Source organism: Balaenoptera borealis (genome assembly GCF_965194805.1).
Source record: "Balaenoptera borealis genome assembly, contig: HAP1_SCAFFOLD_477, whole genome shotgun sequence".
Classification (NCBI taxonomy): Eukaryota; Metazoa; Chordata; class Mammalia; order Artiodactyla; family Balaenopteridae; genus Balaenoptera; species Balaenoptera borealis.
This window is the reverse complement of record NW_028123720.1, coordinates 251,103-274,043: the sequence shown is the minus strand read 5'-3', so window position 1 is coordinate 274,043 and position 22,941 is coordinate 251,103. Positions and strand designations below refer to the sequence as shown.

Sequence of the window (22,941 nt, the reverse complement as noted above, 5' to 3'; positions counted from 1 at the left end):
GACGGCCCCCATGCCACTCCTGTGGTGGAAGGGACGGCAGGCAGAGACCAGGAGTAGAGTCTTTTTTATTAATGGCTGCATTTTCAAAGAACCGTTTTGTTACCAGGAAAGCTCCCCAGGAAGGGATTGCATTAGTGCAACAAGGGGGAGCCTTGATGCCAGGCTTTCCAGACACTTCCAGGTGGAGACTTTTGGCCTAGGCCGGCCGCCGGGGACTCGAGGGCTGGGAGGACACACGGCCCCTCCCCCGCCCCGACGGGGCGCTAAGGCACCCGGCCCGCCTGGGGGGGCAAAACCCCGTGCCGTCAGCAGGCCGGCGGCTTGCAGCCCTCAACCTGCAGCCCTTTGCTCAGGAGGAAGGCGTCCTGCATGGGGTCACAACCCAGGAAGAGCTTCACCATGCCCTTGGCATCCTCGGAGCCCCCTGGCCTCAGAATGCAGCTTCTGTAGTCCATGGCAACCTGAGGAGAGGGGGCGGGGCTGCAGGAGGGTGGAGCACCCCCTTCACGGAGGGTGTGGGTGTGGCCACCTCTGCTGTGACTCAACAAAGGGCAGGGGAGCAGGGGGTTCTGGGCAGGACCCTCAGAGCCTGGCAGGCCCAGGCGGGCGGCACAAGCATCTAGGCCCAGGCCAAGGACCTCCGTGTTGGTCTGCACGGCAGGCCGGCCTCTCACCTTGCCACTCAGGACGCCCTCCTGCTTGAAACGAGTGTGTGGACCGTGTCCGCGGAGTACACCTCGCTGCACAGGTAGCCATAGGACTGGGCGTCGTAGCTTCCTGCCAGGTGGCCGAAGGTCGCAGGCAGGTGGGTCCCTGGGACACACGCGGAGAGGCTCCTGCCCGGGCCCCTGGCCGCTCCGTGCCCCTTCCCCAGAGCCCAGAGCTTGGGGCCTCAAAGCAGCCCTGTCTGAGTCCCCTGCCACTAGAGGGAGTATTGGCCCAACACTTCTAGAAAACGGGGACCTTGCGGGCAACTCAGTGGAGGGACACAAATCAATCTTTGCCGACTTTCTGCTGAAGCTCACGAGGGTTCACCCCTAAGCCTCTTACAGGGACAGCTGCCCGAGGCTCCGAGGGATGAGTCAGGGCTCGCCCTCCAGCACGGGGAGAGCGCGGGTTAAAGCGCTCACGAGGGAGTGAACTGCGTCTCCGCACCGACACGCACGGGCAAACCTCGTCGACGCGTTCCGTCCGGGGTATGAAGCCCTCTCCTGCCTCTTCCAGGCTCTCCAGAAAGCACGTGCAGATACGCCCAGCCCACCCTCGGACTCCGCGGGCCACAGCTGGAGGGACCAGCCCAGGAACCCAGGCAGGAAGAGGCCAGAGGTCAGCGGGCCTCGACCAGAGCCCGTCAGTCGGTCCCCCTTCACACACCACCAGAGGATCCTCTTGACCTGGGCAGTAGCCGCCAACCGACCGCTAAGGTGGGCCCGGCGTGCACTTGGCTACCTGGCGTGGCTGGGACCCCGAGGATCTCCTGGCAGAGGCGGGCATTGTCCTAGGCCGGGTCCGAGGGCGTCTGCGTGTGCAGGGCCTGGTCCACCTTGGCCAGGACGATCTGGCGCAGGTTGAAGAGGCCTGGAGGGCGGGAGGAAGGAGACGGGGGCGCTGGCACTGTGTCCAGGCCGCGCTTTCCAGCCGGGCGGTCCGGGAGCCCCTTTCCTTTCCCTCGGCCCGGCCGCACGGGGGTTGGCCAGCCGGGACTTGATGAGCTTGTCCAGCAGCTCCTGGGGGACGGCGCTGCTCGTGCCCCGCCGAGACTGGCAGCAGCGCCAGGGCTTCACAGGGCGCGGCGCTCCCGGCCCCAGAGCCTACCCTCTGGTTCTCATCCCCGGCTGTCACCAGAGTCGCAGGCAACGTGCCCTTCTTTTCGTTTGTCTTTTTTCCGGCCCTCGACCACGCAAAGGTGTGAAGCCCTGCCACTCGCTGCCACGTGGATGCACCGTGAGAACACGGTGCTCAGCGAGAGAAGTCAGACACAGAAGGACACACAGGGTGTGACCCCACTGAGGGGAAACGTCCAGAACAGGTAGATCCACAGAGTCAGAGTGGGTTCCTGGTTGTCAGGGACAGGGGAGGGGAGGGACTGATAACTAAGGGCGTGAGGGACCTTTTTGGGGTGAGGGAAATGTTCCAGAACAGGGCAGTAGTGACGGCTGCACAGCTCAGTAAAGTGTCCCCACGCGCTCCGGTTGCAGTCTGTGAGAGCATCGCTCTCAGGACGAAGGGCTGACTGCAGGAAGACTGAACGAGCACTGGGTCCTGGGCCCAGACGCTCAGCTGGGGACCCCCCCCCACATTGGGAAGTCACTGGGACTTGCTGAGCCTCCACCGAGACTTGCAGCAGCCCCAGGACCTCACAGGGCGTGGTGCTCCTGGCCCCAGAGCCTAACCTCTGGTTCTCATCACTGCCTGTCACCAGCCTTGCATGCAACATTCCTTTCTTCTATTTTGTCTTTTTTAAAGGCAACTTTTGAATACCTGTATTTAACATGCAGGGAACCAGTCCTGACTCCTTGATCTGGGACTTCCAGCCTCCAGAGTCTCGAGGACATCCACTTCCGTCGTTTACGCGCCCAGTGCGTGGGGTTTGATGATGGAAACTGACACCGAGAGTGTCTCCTCGTGCGGGGTGACATCAGTGGAAGAATCCCGTGGTGAGGGCCTGCCTGAGGACCACGGGAGAGCCCGGGCCCTCCCCGCCCCCTGCCTTCAGCCCCTCGCCCGCCCCCTCCTGGGAGCGGAGCTGGTGCATCGCTTGCCAGAACTCATGGAAGTAGGTCTCCAGCTCATCATGCTGCAACAGGGAGGGCGGGTTGGGCGTAGGCTTGGTGAAGTTGGCCACCATGGCCGCGATGGCAATCTGGCGCCTCCCGTCCTGCTGCAGGCAGCCCGGCTGCAGGCCAAAGCAGGCCATGTGCCCGGACTTCCCTTCCCTGGGGAGGGATGCGGGTGAGGCCCCGCTACCACAGAGGAGCCCCGGCCCACGGCCGACAGGTTCCCCCACGCATGCACCGAGGGTAGAGGTCCAGGTAGAACTTGCTGATGGATGACCTTGCCCGAGGCCGCGTCCCGGACCGTGTAGAGCCTCACATCTTCATCTTCGTGACGCATGTTGGTGCCTTCCTCCAGGTCGAAGGTCAGCCCCAGCAGCTCCTGGGAGATGCCCAGCCGCCCGCGCGTGACCACCTGCATGGGGAAGGACTCATTGAGCAGGTACTGGTCCACGTGGTAGCGCGTCTCCTCCCCCTGGTTCATGTAGTAGCGCAGATCCTAGACGTTGATGGGCCCGTCAAAGTGCAGGCCCCGCCTCTGGCACTCAGCCTTCTTTAGCTCCAGGATCACGGCCGCTCCTGCTCCCCGAGGGGCTTCAGCTTCTGGGCCAGCTCATCTGCGGGCGGAGGGGAGAGGCTCAGCTATGTCCCTGTGGCAGCCGCCCAGCCGCCCCCCACCCCACGCCCCTCGAGGCAGAATGAAGGGTTGGGGAAGGCGACCCCCAAGGGCTGACACAGTGGGGTCTCAGGCAGCACCACGTCCAGTCAAGGTCCACCTGACCCCCGTCCCCACTGGGACTCGGGGAGGCGGGGTTACCTAGGAAAGTGGCCACCACCTGGCTGGTCTTGGCCATGTTCATCTCCAGCACAGAGTCGGCACGCGTGCTGAATCCCAGCAGGCGGGACTTCTGAGCCTGCAGCCTTACCAGCTCCCCGAGGATCGCGCAGTTCTCCTGGAACCCAGAGACAGCCAGCGCTGGGGACCGTGGGCCACGCCCTCCCCACAGGCCCCGGGCCAGGTCTCTGTGGGTGGGAGGGCTCTCAGGCCACTGGCGGGCACAGCCAAACCCCCTCCCTCCTCCTCCTGGCCTGGATTTCTAGACACTTTGGTGCTGTCCTAACATGTGGTCTTTATGAACACAGGTCCTTTTGGAACCAGAAACGGCGTGAACCATGATGAGCTCTAAGGCCAAGGGCAGGAAGAAATATGACCAGGCTCTCCAGGAGCCACCCAGGGGCCTCCCCGGGCTCAACAATACAAACTTGGCTGCCGTGCAGACAGCAGCTCATCCCCATGGCGCCCGAACACCCAGCCCCTGGACGGCGAGAGACCTGTTGCTGCAGGTGCCCCGTGGTTGGCTGGTGAGGCCTGGCCCCAGGCGTACGCCACCTTCTCTGGGGCCACCTCTCTGGGTCTGCGGTGGGGTTCTCCTGGGAGCCCCCAGTCACCACAGGACCAACGTGGCCTGTCTGCAGCCCAAGAAGGTGGGGACACAGGTCTGTCCCCCGTGGACATCACCCACGAGGCCGAGCAAGCACCAGTGGTGTCTGCGGGGAAGATGAAGGGCTCATGCACAGCCCCCATCTACTGAAGATGCTAAACGGGAGAAGCGCAGACTGCAGCCACATGCGGTATGGACCAAACACAAGTGTCCTTGCAGGAACCGATGTCTGAATATCGAGGCTGTTCCCGGGCCACAGTGAGAAGGCCCAGGCCCCACGCAAGGCACAGAGAGGGGATGGGGGGAACATCTGCGAATCTGAGCTCATCGGGCATCACCCCAGAAGGAGAGGGAGAGAGCCAGAAGGAGATACGGAGGGAGAGGGAGAGAGAGGGAGGTACAGACGTCTCTCCTTTCCCTGGGGGTTCTCTAGTGCAGCCAAGCCTGAAAACCACTGCATTTCGGGAGATGGGTCCTCGTGGAAAAGTTAAATAGTAGCTCATGGCATTATCGACACATATTAAAATGGCCCCAAATCTTGGGGAGTCAGGGAGGGGAGCTGGCGGCTGCCTCGTAAACGAGGAGAGATTGGGCGTCAGAGGAGGTGCCTGCCTCCACCACCTCCGCCGCCGCCACCGCCCCCAGGGCCCCGCAGACTTCATCTCCCAGCTGTGGTCCTGGGCTGGAAGGTAGCGGGGAGGTCAGGCCGTCCCAAGCATCAACGTTGACTTCAGGGCTGATCTGAAAGGCGCCTGGTGTTTGTTGAAGCAGAAAAAAGAGAAAGCAGTGGGCAGAGGATGGGAGGGGGAGGGAGCCCCCATCAGCCCTTCTCCCTGTCTCCCTCTCTGTCTCCCTCTCTGTCTCCCTCCCTCCCTCCCTCCCTCTACCTCCCTGCCTCTCACTCTCCCTCCATCTCTCCCTCTGCCTCTCTCCCTCCCTCTCTCCCTCTCTCTCTCCCTGTCCCTCTTGCCCTGTCCTGTCCCTCTCTCCCTCCCTCCATCCCTGTCTCTCTTTCCCTGTCCCTCTCTCCCTCTCCCTCTATCCGTCCCCCCTCCCTTTCCCCGTTTCCATCTCCCTCTCTGCCTCCCTCTTTCCCTGTCCCTGTTTCCCTGCTCTGCTCTCCCTTTCCCTCTTTCCCTCTCCCTCTCTCCCTGTCCCCCTTTCCCTGTCCCTGTTTCCCTGTTCCGTTCTTCCTATACCTTTTGCCCTCTCCCTCTCTCCCTCTCGTGCTCCCTCTCCCTCTCCCTCTCCCTCCAGCTCCTTCCCTCTCCAGAGAGGGAAGGAGGTGGAGGGAGAGGGACAGGGAGCAGGAGAGGGAGGGGGGAGAGGGAGAGAGGGATAGAGGGAGGGAGAGGGACAGGGAGCAGGAGAGGGAGGGGGGAGAGGGAGAGAGGTATAGAGGGAGGGAGGGAAAGACAAAGACATCTCTCCCTCCCTCCCTCTATCCCTCTCTCCCTCCCTCTCTCCCTCTCTCCCTCCCTCTCTCCCTCTTCCTCGCTCCCTCTCCTCCCTCTCCCTCTGTCTCTCCATCTCCCTCACTCCCTCCCAGAGACAGAGAGACGAAGAGGCAGAGACAAGGGAGAGGGAGAGAGGGAGAGGGAGAGAGAGGGGGAGAGAGGGAGAGACGGAGAGAGGGAGAGAGAGAGAGGTCTCTTCCTCCCTTTCCCTCTCTCCTCCTTCTCTCCCTCTCTCCCACTCTCCCTCTTCCCTCTCCCTCTCTCCCCCCTCCCTCTCTCCCTCTCCCCCTCTCCCTCGTCTCTCCCTCTCCCTCCATCTCTCCCTCTCTGGGAGGGAGTGAGGGAGATGGAGAGACAGAGGGAGAGGGAGGAGAGGGAGGGAGGGAGGGAGACGTTTCCTCCCTCCCTTTCCTCCCTCTTCTCCCTCTCCCTCTCCCTCTCCCTCTAACTCTCCCGCTCCCTCCATCTCTCCATCTCCCTCACTCCCTCCCAGAGGGAGAGGGGAGGGAGAGAAGGAGAGGGAAAGAGGAGAGGGAAGAGGGAGAGGAAAGAGGCAGAGGAAAGAGGCAGAGGGAAGAGGGAGAGAGGGAAGAGGGCGAGAGGGAGAGGGAGAGAGAGGGGGAGACGGAGAGAGGGAGAAAGAGAGAGGTCTCTTCCTCCCTTTCCCTCTCTCCTCCTTCTCTCCCTCTCTCCCACTCTCCCTCTTCCCTCTCCCTCTCTCCCCCCTCCCTCTCTCCCTCTCCCCCTCTCCCTCGTCTCTCCCTCTCCCTCCATCTCTCCCTCTCTGGGAGGGAGTGAGGGAGAGGGAGAGACAGAGGGAGGGAGAGGGTGAGACAGAGGGAGGGAGAGGGAGAGAGGAAGGGAAAGGGCGAGGGAGGGAGAGGGAAGGAGGGCGAGACGTCTCTCCCTCTCCCTTCCCCTCCCTCTCTCTCTCTCCCTCCCTTCCTCTCCCTCTCCCTCTCCTAGAGGGAGGGAGGGAGAGGGAGAGACAGAGGGAGAGGAGAGGGGGAGTCGGAGAAGGAGGTAGGGAGAGGGAGAAGGCGAGAGGGTGCCTGCTTCCCTCTCTGTCTCCCTCCCTCCCTCCCTCCCTCTCCGTGTCCCTGTCTCCCCCCTCTCCCTCTCCCTCTGTCTCTCCCTCTCTGGGAGGGAGAGAGGGAGAAGGAGGGAAAGTGATGGAGGGAGGGAGAGGGAGAGAGGGTGAGGGAGAGAGGGAGAGAAGGAGGAGAGAGGGAGAGGGAGGGAGGAAGAGAGCTCTCCCTCTCTCCCCCCTCTCTCTCCCCCTCCCTCTCCCCCTCTCCCCCTCTCCCTTGTCTTTGCCTCTCCCTCCGTCTCTCCCTCTCTGAGAGGGAGTGAGGGAGACGGAGAGACGGAGGGAGAGGGAAAGGGAGGAGAGGGAGGGAGGCAGAGGGAGGGAGGGAGGGAGAGACGTCTCCTCCCTCCCTCTCCTCCCTCTCCTCCCTCTTCTCCCTCTCCCTCTCCCTCTCCCTCCAACTCTCCCGCTCCCTCCATCTCTCCATCTCCCTCACTCCCTCCCAGAGGGAGAGACGGAGGGAGAGGCAGAGACAGGGGAGAGGGAGAGAGGAAGAGGGAGAGAGAGGGGGGAGAGAGGGAGAGGGAGAGAGGGGGAGGGAGAGAAGGAGAGGGAAAGAGGAGAGGGAAGAGGGAGAGGAAAGAGGCAGAGGAAAGAGGCAGAGGGAAGAGGGAGAGGAAGAGGGAAGAGGGAGAGAGGAGAGAGGGAGATAGGGAGAGGAAAGAGAGAGGGAGAGGGAGGGAGAGGGAGAGAGGAAGAGACAGAGGGAGAGAGAGAGAGGGAGTGGGAAAGAGGTAGAGGGAGAGCGGAACAGGGAAAGAGGTACAGGGAGAGAGGGAGGGAGAGAGGGAGGAGAGGAAGCAGGGAGAAAAGAGAGAAAGAACACACCGTCTACATTTCTGTCAAATGACACCGGGGATCCTTACACAACCAGGAGAAAGTAACACAGGGAGGCTCTTTCTCAGCTGGAACTGGAACTGCAGACGGGGCCAAACACCACCAGGCTGGCCACACGTGTCCAGCCGCCGCTCCAGCCCCGTCAGCCGTGAGTCCGGTCACCAGAGCTCTGAGTGTCTGCTCCAGGGAGCTGGGGTTCACCCTCTCACCTGGGAGGCCGGGCCAAGAGAGCAGGGCCCCGGGCTGGACACATAGGGGAAAACGCATCCCCACAGGACAGCTTTTGCGAGCAGATTCAGCTACCAGATTCTAGAGGCCCGGGACCACCCTGTGGCCCGTGAAACCCAGGAGCCACGAGGGTCTTGCAACGTGATTCCTGTCCGTTGGACTGTAAAGTTTGTGTAGGGAATCTTGGAAACAGTGGTAACAAGGCTGAATTGGAACGAGCTTTAGGCTATTATGGACCACTCTGAAGTGTGTGGGGTGCTAAAAACCCTCCCGGCTTCGCTCTCGTTGAATGTGAAGATCCCCGAGATGCAGCCGATGCTGTCCGAGAACTAGATGGGAGAACACTATGTGGCTGCCGAGTAAGAGTGGACCTGTCGAATGGGGAGAAGAGAAGTCGAAATCGTGACCGCCTCCTTCTTGGGGTCGTCGCCCTCGAGATGATTATGGGAGGAGGAGTCCTCCACCTCCCACACATCTCCAAGATGGAGAGCCTTCTCCGTCAGCCAGAGCAGGTCCCTTTCTAGATATAGGAGAAGAGAGAGATCCCTGTCCCAAGAGAGAAATCACAAGCCGTCCTGATCTTTCTCTAGGTCTCCTAGCCGATCTAGGTCAGATGAAAGGAAATAGAAGACCACTTTGCAAGAGGAGTGGTGTACAGGCAATAACTTCATTTGGCAGGAGTATGTACAGAAAATTCAAGTTTTGTTTGAGACTTCCGAAGCTTGGTACACTTTTTAAATGTTTTAGTTGTTCACATTTGTTTGTCTCTTGGGACAGTGACACATAAAGGTGTCATTCTCTATGGTTTGAAATGGGTCCTGGGAGGCATGTAATATGAAGAATTGTTACCTTACAATGTTCCCTTAAGCAAAATTGAACTTGCTTTGAATTTTTGGTCTTGCCTAGACTGATAATAAAACTCTAACTCCTGCCCACCTAAAGTGTGATGTTTACTATTATGGAAACAACACTGGCAAACGTTGAAAAGACTTTCTGTAGCTGGGATATGGTATGCAGCTGTAGTTAAGCAAGCAGTCTTTAAAAGGTGCTGTGAACCCAAGCCAGCAGGTAAAAATGAAAGCCGCACCCTTACCCTAGATTAGAGGTTTAAAAATTCCACTAGTCTTCACACCGGACAAGAGATTGTCCAGGGAGTTTAAAATCTAAGAAGTTTCAAGGAAGTTAGTTTACCTTTGAGTTAGGTCATACGTCCCCTCTGTGATTGCTGTACATGAATACATAGCTCTTTGTAATATTTTTTGGAAATTTGAGATTATCAAGATACCAATGTCCTGCCAGATTAAGAGTATATTGTAGAGCTGAACTTTGAGTTACTGTGCAATTTTTTTTTTCATGCTGTCATTTGTAATATGTTTTGTGAGAATCCTTGGGATTAAAGTTTTGGTTGCAAAAGAAAAAAAGAAAAGAAAAGAATCCGCCTGCCAATGCAGGGGACACAGGTTCAAGCCCTGGTCCGGGAAGATCCCAGGTGCCGCAGATCAACTAAGCCCGTGGGCCACAACTACTGAGCCTGCACTCTAGATCCTGGGAGCCAGAACTACTGAGCCCCCGTGCCACAACTACAGAAGCCCACACGCAACGAAGACCCAACGCAGCAAGAAAAAAAAAGACGATACTGGCCAGGTGATCAAGGGTAAAATCGTTTGTCATAAGTCCCGTTGATGGTGTGTATCCTTGATGTGACCTGAGGAGAATGGCATTTTTATCTCTGTTTGGGTCTTCCGCCCCAAACCCCATAACTCCAGACCAACCATAAGAAAACATCAGAAAACAAACAGACTAACAAATTGAGGGACAAAACACCTGACCAGTCCTCCTCAAAACTTTCAAGGTATCAAAACCCAGCGACGTCTGAGAAATGTCACAGCCCAGAGGAGACTGGGACAGAAAAAGGATGTTAGGGGAACACTAGGGAAATTCTAATAAAGTGTGGACTTTAGTTAATAACAATGTATCCATCTTGGTTCCTTAGTTGGATAAACATGTCACACTAAGGTACTAATGAGTTGGAAATAGGGGTACTGGGTCAGGGTCCACGGCACTCTGTACACTCTGTACAGATCTTTGCAACTTTTTTGTAACTCTAAGCTCTTGTAAAATTAAGCGAGTACTGAACAGAGCTAAGAATGTTATTTCCCTGATTTGAACATGCCTGAGTTTCTTTTCATGGTCACATTTTTGCTATTTGGATGTGTCTTGGAATCAGTAGCAAAGGAGAGTTGCCAGCCCCTGGGAAGATGTGGGTGGTTCGCAGGTGGCTTGCTCTGGAGCTGAAGACCACGGTGGGAAGTCTGCAGCCTCGGGCTGCACTTAGAAACATGGGAGGGGATGGGCCAGCTCAGTTAGGGATGGAACCTATAAATAAAACTTTTTTCTTTTCCGTTATGGCTTATCACAGGATACTGAATATAGTTCCCTGTGCTAGACAGTAGGACGTTGTAGTTTATCCATCCTATATTTAATAGTTTGCATCTGCTAACCCCAAACTCCCAATCCAACCCTCCCTCACTGTTTCTCCCCCTTGGCAACCACAAGTCTGTTCTCTATGTCTGTGAGTCTGTTTTTGTTTTGTAGACGCGTTCATTTGTGTCGTATTTTAGATTTCACATATAAGTGAGATCATATGATATTTGTCTTTCTCTTCTGACTTACTTCACTTAGTATGATAATCTCTAGGTCCATCCACGTTGCTGCAAATAGCATTATTTCATTCTTTTTATGGCTGAATAAGATTCCATTGTATATATGTACCACATCTTCTTTATCCATTCATCCATCAGTGGACATTTAGGTAGCTTCCATGTCTTGGCTACTGTAAATAGTGCTGCAATGAACGTTGGGGTGCATGTATCTTTCTTTCTTTCTTCTTTCCTTCTTCCTTTCTTTCTTTCTTTCTCTCTCTCTCTTTCTCTTTCTTTCTTTCTTTCTTTCTCTCTCTTTCTCTCTTTCTTTCTTTCTTTTTTCTTTCTTCTTTTATTGTCACACAGCATGTGAGATCTTAGTTCCCTGACCAGAGATGGAACCCACGCCCCCTGCACTGGAAGCATGGATTCTTAACCACTGGACCACCAGGGAAATGCCAGGGGTGTATGTATAGTTTTGAATTAGAGTTTTCTCCGGATCTATGCCCGGGAGTGGAATTGTGGGACCCTATGGCAGCTGTATCTGTTCCTGCACGCCTCACATCAACCACCTGCACTCCAATCCTTGCTCTCAACGTCATCTTCGGGGAACCCAACCTGCGACAGGGACCTTGACAAGAAGAAATGGCTCAGGGAAAAGCTACCTGCACGGGGAGGAGATAGAGACCATCGCCCCTGGGGTGTGGAGGGGAGAGTGGGTGCAGAGGTTTGTCATTTCACCCCCGATACTCATCTCAGCCCTCGTGGCTGCCCCACTCTAGGTCACCTCGGGATACAGAGGTGAGCCGGTTAGAGTCCCTGCCTGTGCAGGAATCGGGGCACCAGCGGGTCTGAATAATATTAGTGCAGGGTCTCCCCCGTGGCACTGGGGTTATTCGGGGCGGGTCATCCTCTGCTGAGGGCCCCTCCTGGGCACTGTGTGGGGTTTAGCAGCATCCCTGGCCTCACCCATTTGATTCCAGGGGCCCTCCCTCCCAGTTGTGACAACCACAGATTTTCCCCACACATCACGGAAGAACTGGGTGAGGCGGGGGCAGGATGGCTCTGGGCAAGGACAGCTGTGTTGAAGCAACCAGCCTGGCCCAGGGCAAGGTCTGCCCCAATCCCGTCAGCGCCTGCATTTAGAACTGCCCCTTTCCTCTCCCACCTCCCCTGCCCTGCAGTGGTCTCCGAGACATCATCCCCATGTAATAAATCACACCTTCTCAGTTTACTGTTTGCTGCCCTCGCTAGAACGTGAGCTCTTTGAGGACAGGGATGCTGTTATGTCCCCAGCACCTAGAAGAGTGTCTGCTGTGTAGTAGATGCTTCATAAACACTTGCTGAATAAAGGAGTTGAATAAAGGGATGAGTGGATGAATGAATGAAGGTTACAATGGAAGGAGGGGGGAGATTCCCTTTCTGGCTCTCGGGGGTTGGGAGATCAAGTGAAAGATCTGTCCTAAATAGGCTGACCAGCCTTCTGGGGTTCCCCGGGACTGAGAGTTTCCCCAGAGTTCCAGCGCTCAAACCTGAGCGGTCCTGGGCAAACTGGGGGCGGGTGTTGGTCACCCTATCTAAACACAGTAACAATTCCAGCTGCAATAGCAATGGCCAATGACCTCTACGGTCTTATTGACCATGCACAGTTCTCTACCTGGCGGGGAAGGGTGGGCCGGGATTGGAATTCTGGTGATCCAGGGCGGGTGAGGGCACACCCTGGGCTTGTGGAGGGGAGTCCAGGAAGGTTCTGGAGGAAGTGACAGTGACACAGGAGGGAGGGAGGAGTCTAAGGAAGAACATCCCACATGACAACCTGTGCCAATGGCCCTGGGCCCAAGGTCACACCTGACCAGGGCTTGCTTTTTTTTTTTCTAATTTACTTTTCCCCACATGGATATGCAATTGTCCTAATGCCATTTATTGAAAACTCCTTAATTTCCCCACTTTCTATCATATCAAGTTCTCATATATCTGTTTCTGGACCTTTTTTCTATACCATAGAGCTATACGTCCCATCCTTGCACCACTAGGGCTGTTTCATCACTATAACTTTATTTATTCATTTTGTTTTGGCCGTGCTGTGTGGCATGTGGGATCTTATGTCCCTGACCAGGGATCGAACCCGCGTCCCCTGCAGTGGAAGCTCGGAGTCTTAATCACTGGACCTCCAGGGAAGTCCCCAGGGCTTGCTTTGACATCCATGGAATGGTGGCAGGTGGGCACGGGGAGCAGCTGTCTGTGAGCCATCCTGTGTAGAAATGCAGGGTGGAGGGGAGGACAGAGGGAGCTGGAGGGGAAGAAGCGGAGGAGGGAGGGAGGAAGGGAGGGAGGCCGGGGGAGAGACAGACAGAGAGTTTCCGGAGACAATAGCTCTGGCCGTGTCCTAGGGCATGAAAGCTGAAAATAGCTCCTAGTGCCGGGAGCCTTGGAGCCGGAGGCTGGGAGCCAGGGTGACTGGCTCTCCTCCCTGGTGTGTGTGTGTTGCGGGGGGGTGGGTGGCTCTGGGCTTCTCAGGCTGGGAATGGGGTGCACAGAGCAGGAACGGAGCAGGGACCCTTCTCTCTGGAACCTCGTGGGCCATCCTCAGCTCACAAAGCTGAGCCACTCCTTGCCCTACGAGTGGGGGGCTTATCCTCCCTGTCCCCTGGATCATACCCCCTCACACACAACTTCCCCGTGTGTGTTCCCAGCAACCAAGAGAATCTGTTTTTAAAAGATTTGGGGGAGGGGGGTAACCATACAAACAAGAGCAGAATGGATACTTTTTCAGGATATGAATGGCTCTGTGTAAGCCCACCCCCAGGGTAACCACAGTCCTGACCTCTAACACTCTTGACGAGTCAGCCTTGGTCTGGGCTTGCGGACCCACGGAAGCTTCCTCATTCCCTCCTTCAGGTCCCGACTCTCCCTCGGCGTCTTTGTGAGAAGCACCCGGGGAAGTGGGACTGCTAGGCTGTACTGCTGCTAGAACTCCACCTGGGCTCCACCAGGCTCCAGCCCCCCGCCCTGTCCACCTAACTGACCCTGAGGCACCTCAACTGGTAGGAGCAGCATCACCTTCCCTCCTGGGACTCGTGATACTTAAGGGAGACACCGAAAGACAAGCCTTTGGCTCCCTGGCTGGCAAAGAGCAGGTACTCAATTGTCATAAGTGTCCGTATCAGTGAGGGTTCTCCAGACAAACAGAATCCATATGGGGTGTGTGTGTATATACACACACACGTACATATGTACAAGCATACAAAAATATACAGCTGTGTACATATGCAGTATGCGTACACACATATACACATATAGTATATACAATACACACATACATATATACACACATATAAAATGCAGTTTGTATATATACAGTATGTATACACACATATACACACAATATAGACAATACACACATACATATACACTATACATACACACATATAAAATGCATAGTTGGTATGTATACAGTATGTACACATACATATAACATATGCAATATACACACCTAGGTACATATATAGCATACGTATATACACACATACAAAGATATTTAGGTGTGCATATAGACAGTATACATACATACACATATAATATATGCAATACATACACGTACGTACATACAGACACACATATACACCTACATATAAAAGCATATAGCATAAAAATATATATGTACTGTATATAGAAATTCATCGTATATATACATACATATATCATATATATAAGATATATACACATACATATATACAATGTGTACACACACACCCCTATATGTAAATATGCGCATGTACATACACATATAAATTCATACGCAAGTGTGTATATAATAGTATATTCATATATACATATAATACCTAGAAACATATTGGGGGGGAGGTGTCACGGTACGTCAAGGGCGGGAGTCGAACCCGCCACCCCAGGCCCCGAGGGGTCTCCCCGGGTCTCCACTTCGGGCCGGTGGGTGTGGCCGGGGGGGCAGCTGAAGACGTGCGTGCGTGCTTGCGTGCGTACGTGCGTGCGTGCGTACGTGCGTACGTGCGTGCGTGGGGGCGGGTCCACGGGGCGGGAGGCGCTCGCCGCGAGTGAGTGGTTCAGCTGGGCCCCGGCTCATTGTGCTTGCCTCACGCCGGCCCCAGTTGGCAGCAGCGCTGGAGGCCCCGGGCCTGTGACCACAAAGAGGGAGCCGGGGGCCGGACGGGAGCAGGCCGGCGGCGGCGGCGGCGGCGGCGCCGGCTGAGGCCCAGGCCAGGCTCCCTCCCCTCAGCCTCCCGCCCGCCTGCCCGCCTGTCCCGCCCCTGCCTGCGGCGCCCCGCCCCTCCCCCAACCGCCAGACTAGCCTGGTGCGGAGGCCGCGCGCGAAAACTTGGGGGAGAAGCTGAGGCTGGAGTCGCCCGTGGTGGCCGAGCCCGCCGTCTACCCATGGCTGCTGCTGGTCTGCGTGAGTGCCGCCCGTCCCCTCTTCCCGGACCTCCACCTCTCTTCCCCCACGGCGCGCGCTGAGCCCACCGAGTAACGGAGCGACTCGAGTCGCCAGACCCTCTTTGGAGCCCCCCTTCCCGCCCTGCCTGGTTCTCCGCGGCCGTTTCCAGCCCCCGCGCGCAGGGTGGGCAGAGGGGAGCCGGGGCCGGCCGGGGCCACAGACTCGGCAGCGGGGACCCCGCGCTTCCGAGGGGCGCCCGAGCCGGTCTGCCGTTGGCCCTGTAGGGCTGGGGACCCAGGTCCGCCCCCCCGCCCCCCGGCCTGGACTGCCGGCGGGCTTGCCCTTCCATACTTTATGATCTGACACGTCGGGTTTCTTTTTCCTGGCCAGCTTTACCATTACCTGACCAGCTTTCCCAGCATCCCCTGATAATGTGTTAGATATTCAAGTTTTAGGGCCCGGTCCCAGCCCTATGGAATCAGCAACTCTGGTGGGGCTCAGTGATCTCTGTTACAACAGGCCCTCCAGATGATTTTTATTCACCTTAAAGTTTGAAAATATCTGCATTGTCAGCTGGCCGAAGCGTCCACCAGCAGGTGAAGGGGAGTGGCGCCTGGAAAAGATAGGGACTAGCCAAGGTAAGTACAGTAGCATTTGCCATGGTAGTAATGGAGAATGCCTTTTCTCCACTGGTTGGCACAGACTAGTATCTGGGAGCAGTGGCAGGGTTATTTAGGATGCTTTACATTGCAGTGTAGAGTGACCGCTGTCCTGGTTTGCCAGGGACTTCCCCTGTGTGAGCACTTAAAATCTCATCCTGGCAAACCCCTTAGCCTTGGGTTTGATAAACTTAGGGAATAACATGAAATTTAGGGGAAACATGATCTAGGTTTTGGGCAAGTCACAAGTGCTAATTAAAGCTAAGCAAGTATGGACAACATCTAGCCTTCTTTACCCCTTTGCGGGGAGGTAAATCTTGATTGGGTGAGAGGACTTATTGTTAAGAGATCTTTGTAGAAACATCCCCTTCTGCTTAGTCCGCTGGTTCTCCGTTCTGGCTAGACATTGGCATCGTCTGAGGAGAGTTAAAATGATAGTATTGGTCTAGCATGACCAACCGTCGGTGTGAGGGTTTTTAAAAAGTGCTTCAGAGGATTCTAATGTGCAGCCAAATTTAGGTGCCACTGCTTAAGCTTTTGAACCGCTGCTACGTATTTTCACCTCATCTTGCTGTGAGAATATCCAACTGTAGTTGAGGTTTGTTGTTTTTCTTTTTCTTTTTTTAACTGTCTTATTATAAGATTTACTGTCTTAAATAAGATTGAATGGACAGAAAATCCTGCTAGTCCATCTGGTATAGCTGGATACCCAGAGTAATATCGTTAAGATATGTACCTTTTAAGTATTGTGACTGGCCTTTTAAAAATTAACATATGCATTAAATTAGTATTGATAGTATAGATCTCTTTCGAAGTTGTCATGTTGGGGAGCTATACCTCTAATCTGCTGCCATTGCTAAATATCTGGACACCTCTTACTAGGAATTGCTTTTAAAAATCTTTAGGGATTAAAACCAAGATTGCTGTATTATTTGTACTGGGACCACAAAAACCTCACAGAGTTCCCCCGCTGTACCTTCTACCCCCATCTCTAACCCTTGGCAACTTCTAATCTGTTCTCCATCTCCACAGTTTTGTTATTTTAAGAATAATATGTAAACATAATCATGAATTACTTAATCTTCGGAGATTGGCTTTTAAAAACTTTTCCCTCGGCATCATTCCCTTGAAGTTCATTTCAATTTTTGCATATATTAATAATTTGTTCCTTGTTGTTGCTCGGTAGTATTCTATCATAAGATTTTATCACAATCTGTTTCAACATTCACCCATTGAAAGACATTTGGGGAGTTGCCAGTTTGTGGCTATTAGAAATAAAACTGCTATGAACATTTATGTGTAAGTTTCTGTGGGAACTTCATTAAGTTTTTGTTTCTTTTGGATAAATGCTCAAGAGTACAATTACTGCATTGTAGGGTGAATCTACTTTTAGGATTAAAAGAGACTGTCAAGCTGTTTCTCAGAGTGGCTAAACCATTTTATTTTCCCACCAGTGATGTGATATAATTTTTCTACGTACTCGCTAGCATTTGATGTTGTCACTATACTTTAATTTTAGTTATTCTCTGATATCTCATTATGGTCTTAATTTGCATTTCCCTGATGGCTAACGATGTTGAACATCTTTTCATGTGCTTCTTTGCCATGTGTATATTTTCTTCCATGAAATGTCTGTTCCTGTCTTCTGCCTATTCTCTAGTTGGATTTTTTTAAGTTGTTTGGAGAGTTCTTTGTATATTATAGATACAAGTCATTTGTCTCCTATGGGATTTTCAAATATGTTTTCCCACTGTGTAATTTGAGTTTTCATCCACTTAAAAGGATCTTCTATGAAGCATTTTTAACTCATTTTGATGAGATCCAATTGATCAGTTTTTGCTTTTATTGATCATACTTTCGGTGTCAAGTCTAAGAATTATTCACCTAGTTGTAGATGCCAAAGATTTTCTCCTATTTTTTTTCTCTAAAAATGTCCTGCTTTTACATTTAAGATTATGATCCACTTTGATTTAATTTTTGTGTAAGATGTGTAAGGTTTAGGTTAAGGTTCATTGTTTGTTTGTTTGTTTTTGTCGAGGGATGTCCAACTGTTTCAGTACCATTTTTTGAAAAGTCTATTCTTCCTTGATAGCTTTTGCACTGCTGTCAAAACCAAGTTAAATGTATTTGTGTCAGTCTATTGCTGGGTTCTCTGTTCCATTCCATTGATCTATGTATCTACCCTCCATCACTACTGCGAAATCTTGAAATTGGGTAGATTAATTCCTCCCATTTTAATCTTCCTTTACAAATTGTTTTAGCTGTTCTTCAGCCTCTTCCTACCATATAAATCTTAGAATAAGCTTGTCTATATCCACAAAAACCTTGAGGGCATTTTAAGAGTAATTGTGTTAAGCCTCTTAACTTGGGGAGAATTGACAGCTTTATTATGTTGTGTTTTCTAATCCATGAACAAGGTATGTCTCCCTCTTTGTTTGGGACTTTTAAAATTTTCTTCATCAGCATTTTGTAATTTTCAGTATAGAGGTCCTATAAATGTCTTATTGGGCTTCTATTTAAGTATTTATTTAGGTCAGTTGTAAATGGCATCACATATTTTTATTTAAGCTTCTACACATTTGTTATTAATATATAATTTGATAAAATTGTGTGGATCTTGTACTCTAAAACATTTACAAACTAATATTATTTCTCAAGCTTTATGTGGATTCCTTGGTATTTTCTCCATTTAGATTATCATCTCATCTTCAGATACAGACAGTTTTAGTTTTCCTTATTCAATATAATAGGATATATTACTATTCAACATTCAGGAGGATATATTCCTTCCTATTCAACATAGTAGGAATAGTTCTTTCATCTTTTAAATAAACTTTTTAAAAATTTAACTTTTAAATTTATCTATTTATTTATTTTTGCTTTATTTTCTTACTAGAACCTCCAGTAATATATTTAATAAAAGTGGTGAGAGCAGATATCGGTGCCTTGTTTCTGATCTTACAGAGAAAGCGTTCAGTCTTTCACAGTTAAATATAATGTCGGTATAGGTTGTTTGTAGATCATCTTTATGAGTTTCTGTATGTTCCTTTTCTATTCCTAGTTTGCTTGGAGTTTCTTTTCTTCTTTTTTTTTAAATCATGAATGGGATTGGATTTTGTCAAATGCTTTCTCTGCATTAATGATTAGGATCACATGACTTTTCCCCCTTAATCTATTGGATATGGTAGATTACATTGTTTGATTTTCAAATATTTAACCAACTTTGCATAACTGGAATAAATACCACTTGGTCATGGTATATTATTCTTTTTATATATTTCTGGAGTTAATTTGCTAATATTTGGCTGAAGATTTTTACAGCCAATTTCATAAAAAATACTGGCCTGTAGTTTTCTTCTTTCTATACTATCCCAGTCTGGTTTTGGTATCAAGGTAATACTGGCTTCATAAAATTAATTAGGAACTGTTCCCTCTACTTCTGTTTCTTATCAAGTCATGTAAAATTGGTGTTAATTCTTTAAGTCTTGGGTAAAAGTGAAACATCTAAGCCTGAATATTTCTTTTGGGAGTTTTTAAATGAAAAATCAGTGTTTCTCATAGTTACAGGAAAATTGAGATTGTCTCTTTCATCTTGGCTGAGTTTTGGTAGTTTTGGGTGTAGACGCATTGGTCCATTTCATCCACATTTTTGAATTTATAGTGTAGACTTGTTCATAATAACTTGTCCCTTATTAACCTGCAGGATATGTCATGGTATCCTTGGTTGCATTTCTGATATCTGTGATTTGTGCCATCTCTCTTTTTATCTTGATCAGTCTTGCTACATCTTTCTTGATGAGATTGTTTATTTTGAAGAACCAGCCTTTTGTTTCATTGATTTCCTCCCCCCCCCCCATTTTCCTGTTTTCAGTTTCATGGATTTTTGTTTCATCTTTATTATTTCCTTCTTTCTGCTTGTTTAGTGTTTTTTCCTCTTCCGTTTTTACTATTTTAATATAGAAAATTAGACTATTTCTTTGAAATATTTTCTTTCCCAATTTAGTGCTATAGACTTCCCTTTCAGCATTGCTTTCACTTCATTCCACAAATGTTGATCTGTTATATCTCCATTTCCTTTTATTCTATGCATTTAAAAATTTTTCCTTGACTTTTTACCCATGAGTTATTTGGAATTGTGATGTTTAGTTTTCATGTGATTGAAGATTTTCCTGTTGTCTTTCTGTTATTGATTTCTAGTCTGGTTCCATTATGGCTAGAGAATATACTCTCTATGATTTTAATTCTTTTAAATCTGCTAATGTTTTTTTTTAGCACCCAGTGTATGGTATATGAGTGAATGTTCCATGGACACTTGAATATGTATTCTGCTTTTATTGAGTGTGTTCTTTAAATGTCAGTTATATCCTGTTGATTGATGATGTTTTCAGTTCTTCCATACCCTTGCTGATTTTTCTCTCTGGGAGTTCTATAAATTGCTGTGTTGAAGTCTCAAATAATAATTGTGGATTTGAAATTCTCTCCTTTTACCTTTTTCAGTGTTTGCTTCATGTGTTTTGAAGTTCTGTTGTTTGGTACACACACATTTAGTATCACTAGGTCATCTAGGTGGATTATTCCTGTTATCTTTATGTAATGACCCTCTTTGCCCCTAATAATTTCCTTTGCTCTGAAATCTACTTTATCTGATATTAATATAGCCATTCCTGCTTTTTCTGATGAATGTTCACATGATATACCTTTTTCATCCTTTTACTTTGAACTACCTATATCATGATGTTTAAAGTAAGCTTCTTATAGACAGTATAGAGTTGGATCATGCTTGTGATTTTTTCATCTACTCTTCCAATCTCTGTCTTTGACTTGGTTATTTAGATCGTTTACAGTTAATGTAATTATTGCTATGTTAAAGATTAGGTCTACCATTTTATTTTTTGTTTTGTCTTTTACCTTAGTTTCTCAATCCTGTGTTTCTCTTATTTTGCCTTCTTGTGGGTTACTTAAACATTTTTTGGTAAGTCCATTTTAATCTAATTTATTTATAATCATTTGTGTATACTGTTTGTATAGTTTTCTTAGTGGTTGCTTTTGGCATTACACTATACATATGTAACTTATCATAGCCTACTGGAATCTGTCTTTTATTACTTCAAGTGAAGTTTCAAAATTTTACTTCCATTTAGGTCTCTTAATAGTCCCCAGTTTTAAAGTATGATTTTCTGTAGTATTTCCTTTATATACATTGAGAACCACATCAGATGGTGTCATAATTTTTGCTTTGACCATCATAGGGAATTTAAGAAACTCATGAGACTAATGATAGTCTCTTATATTTATCCCACTTGTTTTCACCCATTCCATTGTTCCCCTTTTCTTTCTGAAGTTGCCAGTCTTCTGTTATTGTTTTTTATGTTTTCATAACAGTAGGTGATATCTGGGCTTTCCAGTGCCATTGGATATGAGTTTCAGGAAACACTGAGCCTGGCTCACTTAATGCTACTGAGTTGGAGGGTTTGTATACGTTGGGCCTGTTGGCACAGCAGATGCTAGCAGATTAGACTAATGCTGATGGGACTAGTGCCACAGGAGGATGCATTCCCATTCAGGCTACGCTGCTGCTACAGTAGATCAAATCCCCCTCTACCCCAAGTGTGGGGCAGTGACCTGCTGCTGTCACTGCTTCTTTATTAGGCTGCTTTCGCCTCAGGTGTGTGGTGGGATCCCTTGGAAGCTGCTGCTGCTGTGAATCACAGGGTTAAATTCATTTTAGAAATACTTAAATATAAATATATAGCCTGGCTCTTGTAGGACCTCTGTATTTGTTTTTTATTGCTTTCATACGAATTACCGCAAATTGAGTGACTCAAAACATCGTAAATTTATTACCTTACAAGTCTGACATTGGTCTCAGTTGAGTAAAGTAAAAGTGTTGGCAGGATCGACAGATGAATGGATAAAGCTGTGGCACATATATACAATGGACTATTACTCAGCCATAAAAAGAAATGAAATTGAGTTATTTGTAGTGAGGTGGATTGACCTAGAGACTGTCATACAGAGTGAAGTAAGTCAGAAAGAGAAAAACAAATACCGTATGCTAACACATATATATGGAATCTAAAAAAAAAGAAAAAAATGGTTATGAAGAACCTAGGGGCAGGACAGGAATAAAGACTCAGCCATAGAGAATGGACTTGAGGACACAGGGAGGGGGAAGGGTAATCTGGGGTGAAGTCAGAGAGTGGCATGGACATATATACACTACCAAATGTAAACTAGATAGCTATTGGGAAGCAGCCACAAAGCACAGGGAGTGGAATCCTGCAGTGTTTGCTGATGGTCATTTGACTGGTGTGAGCTGAAACCTTTTTGACGTTGGATTTGCATGTGGCTAATAATTCCTTATACTGAGCTTTAGGCATGTCCTTTTTTTTCTTTTCCTTTTTTTTTTAAAGAGTGACTACAACTTCCCTCTTCATATTGACGTCTTGAAAAATTTGTCATGTGTTGAATTTCCTTGCCTATTCCCTACCCCAGGGCATTTTTTGAGGGCAGGCGTCATTTACAGCCCAGCAGTCCTTGTGACTATTAAGCTACCATTAGCACTGGGTTTAAAGCTGCTGTTGTGGGAAAGAGCCACAAGGTGGCAGCATTATTTCGTTCTCAACTCTTGTTACTAGGGCAACAGAGTCTTCCTGGAGGTAGCGTTCCAAGGTTGTAAATTAGAGTGGAATGTGCTGGGACAAGCCCCCAGAAGTTTATGTCTCCTTACTTATGTTTGCTTTTTAAATTTAATTTCTATTTCTTATCGGAGTAAATTTGATTAGAGTGTTGTGATTGTTTGGCTGTACAGAATCTGCTCAATGATTCATGCATATGTCTGTTCATCTTCGGATCCTGTTACCATGTATGTTATTACAGAATGTTGAGTAGACCTCCCTTGGTATTTGGTAGGTGTTTTGTCATTATGTATTTTCTATGTATTAGTGATTATATAATTCATATAGTTTATATGTTATATGTTTATATACATTTAACATACATTAATCTATGTATGTTAGCCCCTTAGTCCTAAATTATCCATCCTCCCACCTTTCATTTTGGTTAACCATTAGTTTGTTTTATAAGTCTGTGAGTGTCTTTTTCTGTGGAAATATGTTCATTGGTAGCAATCTTAGGATAACATGTATAAATGATATCATAGGATATTTGTCATTCCCTTTTGACTGACTTAACCTAATATGATTATTTCTAGGCTCATCTGTAGTCCTGTAAACGGCATTGTTCATTTTTTTCCCGAGGCTACTATTCCATTCGGTACGTATACCACTTCTTCTTTGTCCATTTATCTGTTGATGGGCATTTTGTTTGCTTCCATGTCTTGCCTATTGTAAATACTGCTGCAATACACGATTTTCCATCCCGTGTCTTTTGGATTCTGGCTTT

General features: G+C 49.6%; 1 pseudogene across 1 annotated transcript; it reads right to left on the bottom strand.

Annotated features, from left to right (window-relative positions):
* Nucleotides 1–305: 305 nt before the first annotated feature.
* LOC309621458 (thimet oligopeptidase-like) lies at nucleotides 306–3,754 on the bottom strand (annotated as a pseudogene). Its single transcript has 7 exons — nucleotides 3,592–3,754; nucleotides 3,016–3,391; nucleotides 2,741–2,936; nucleotides 1,685–1,736; nucleotides 1,450–1,578; nucleotides 675–813; nucleotides 306–461 (listed from the first exon to the last, which is right to left on the bottom strand). The product of its transcript is annotated as a thimet oligopeptidase-like (transcript).
* Nucleotides 3,755–22,941: the final 19,187 nt, after the last annotated feature.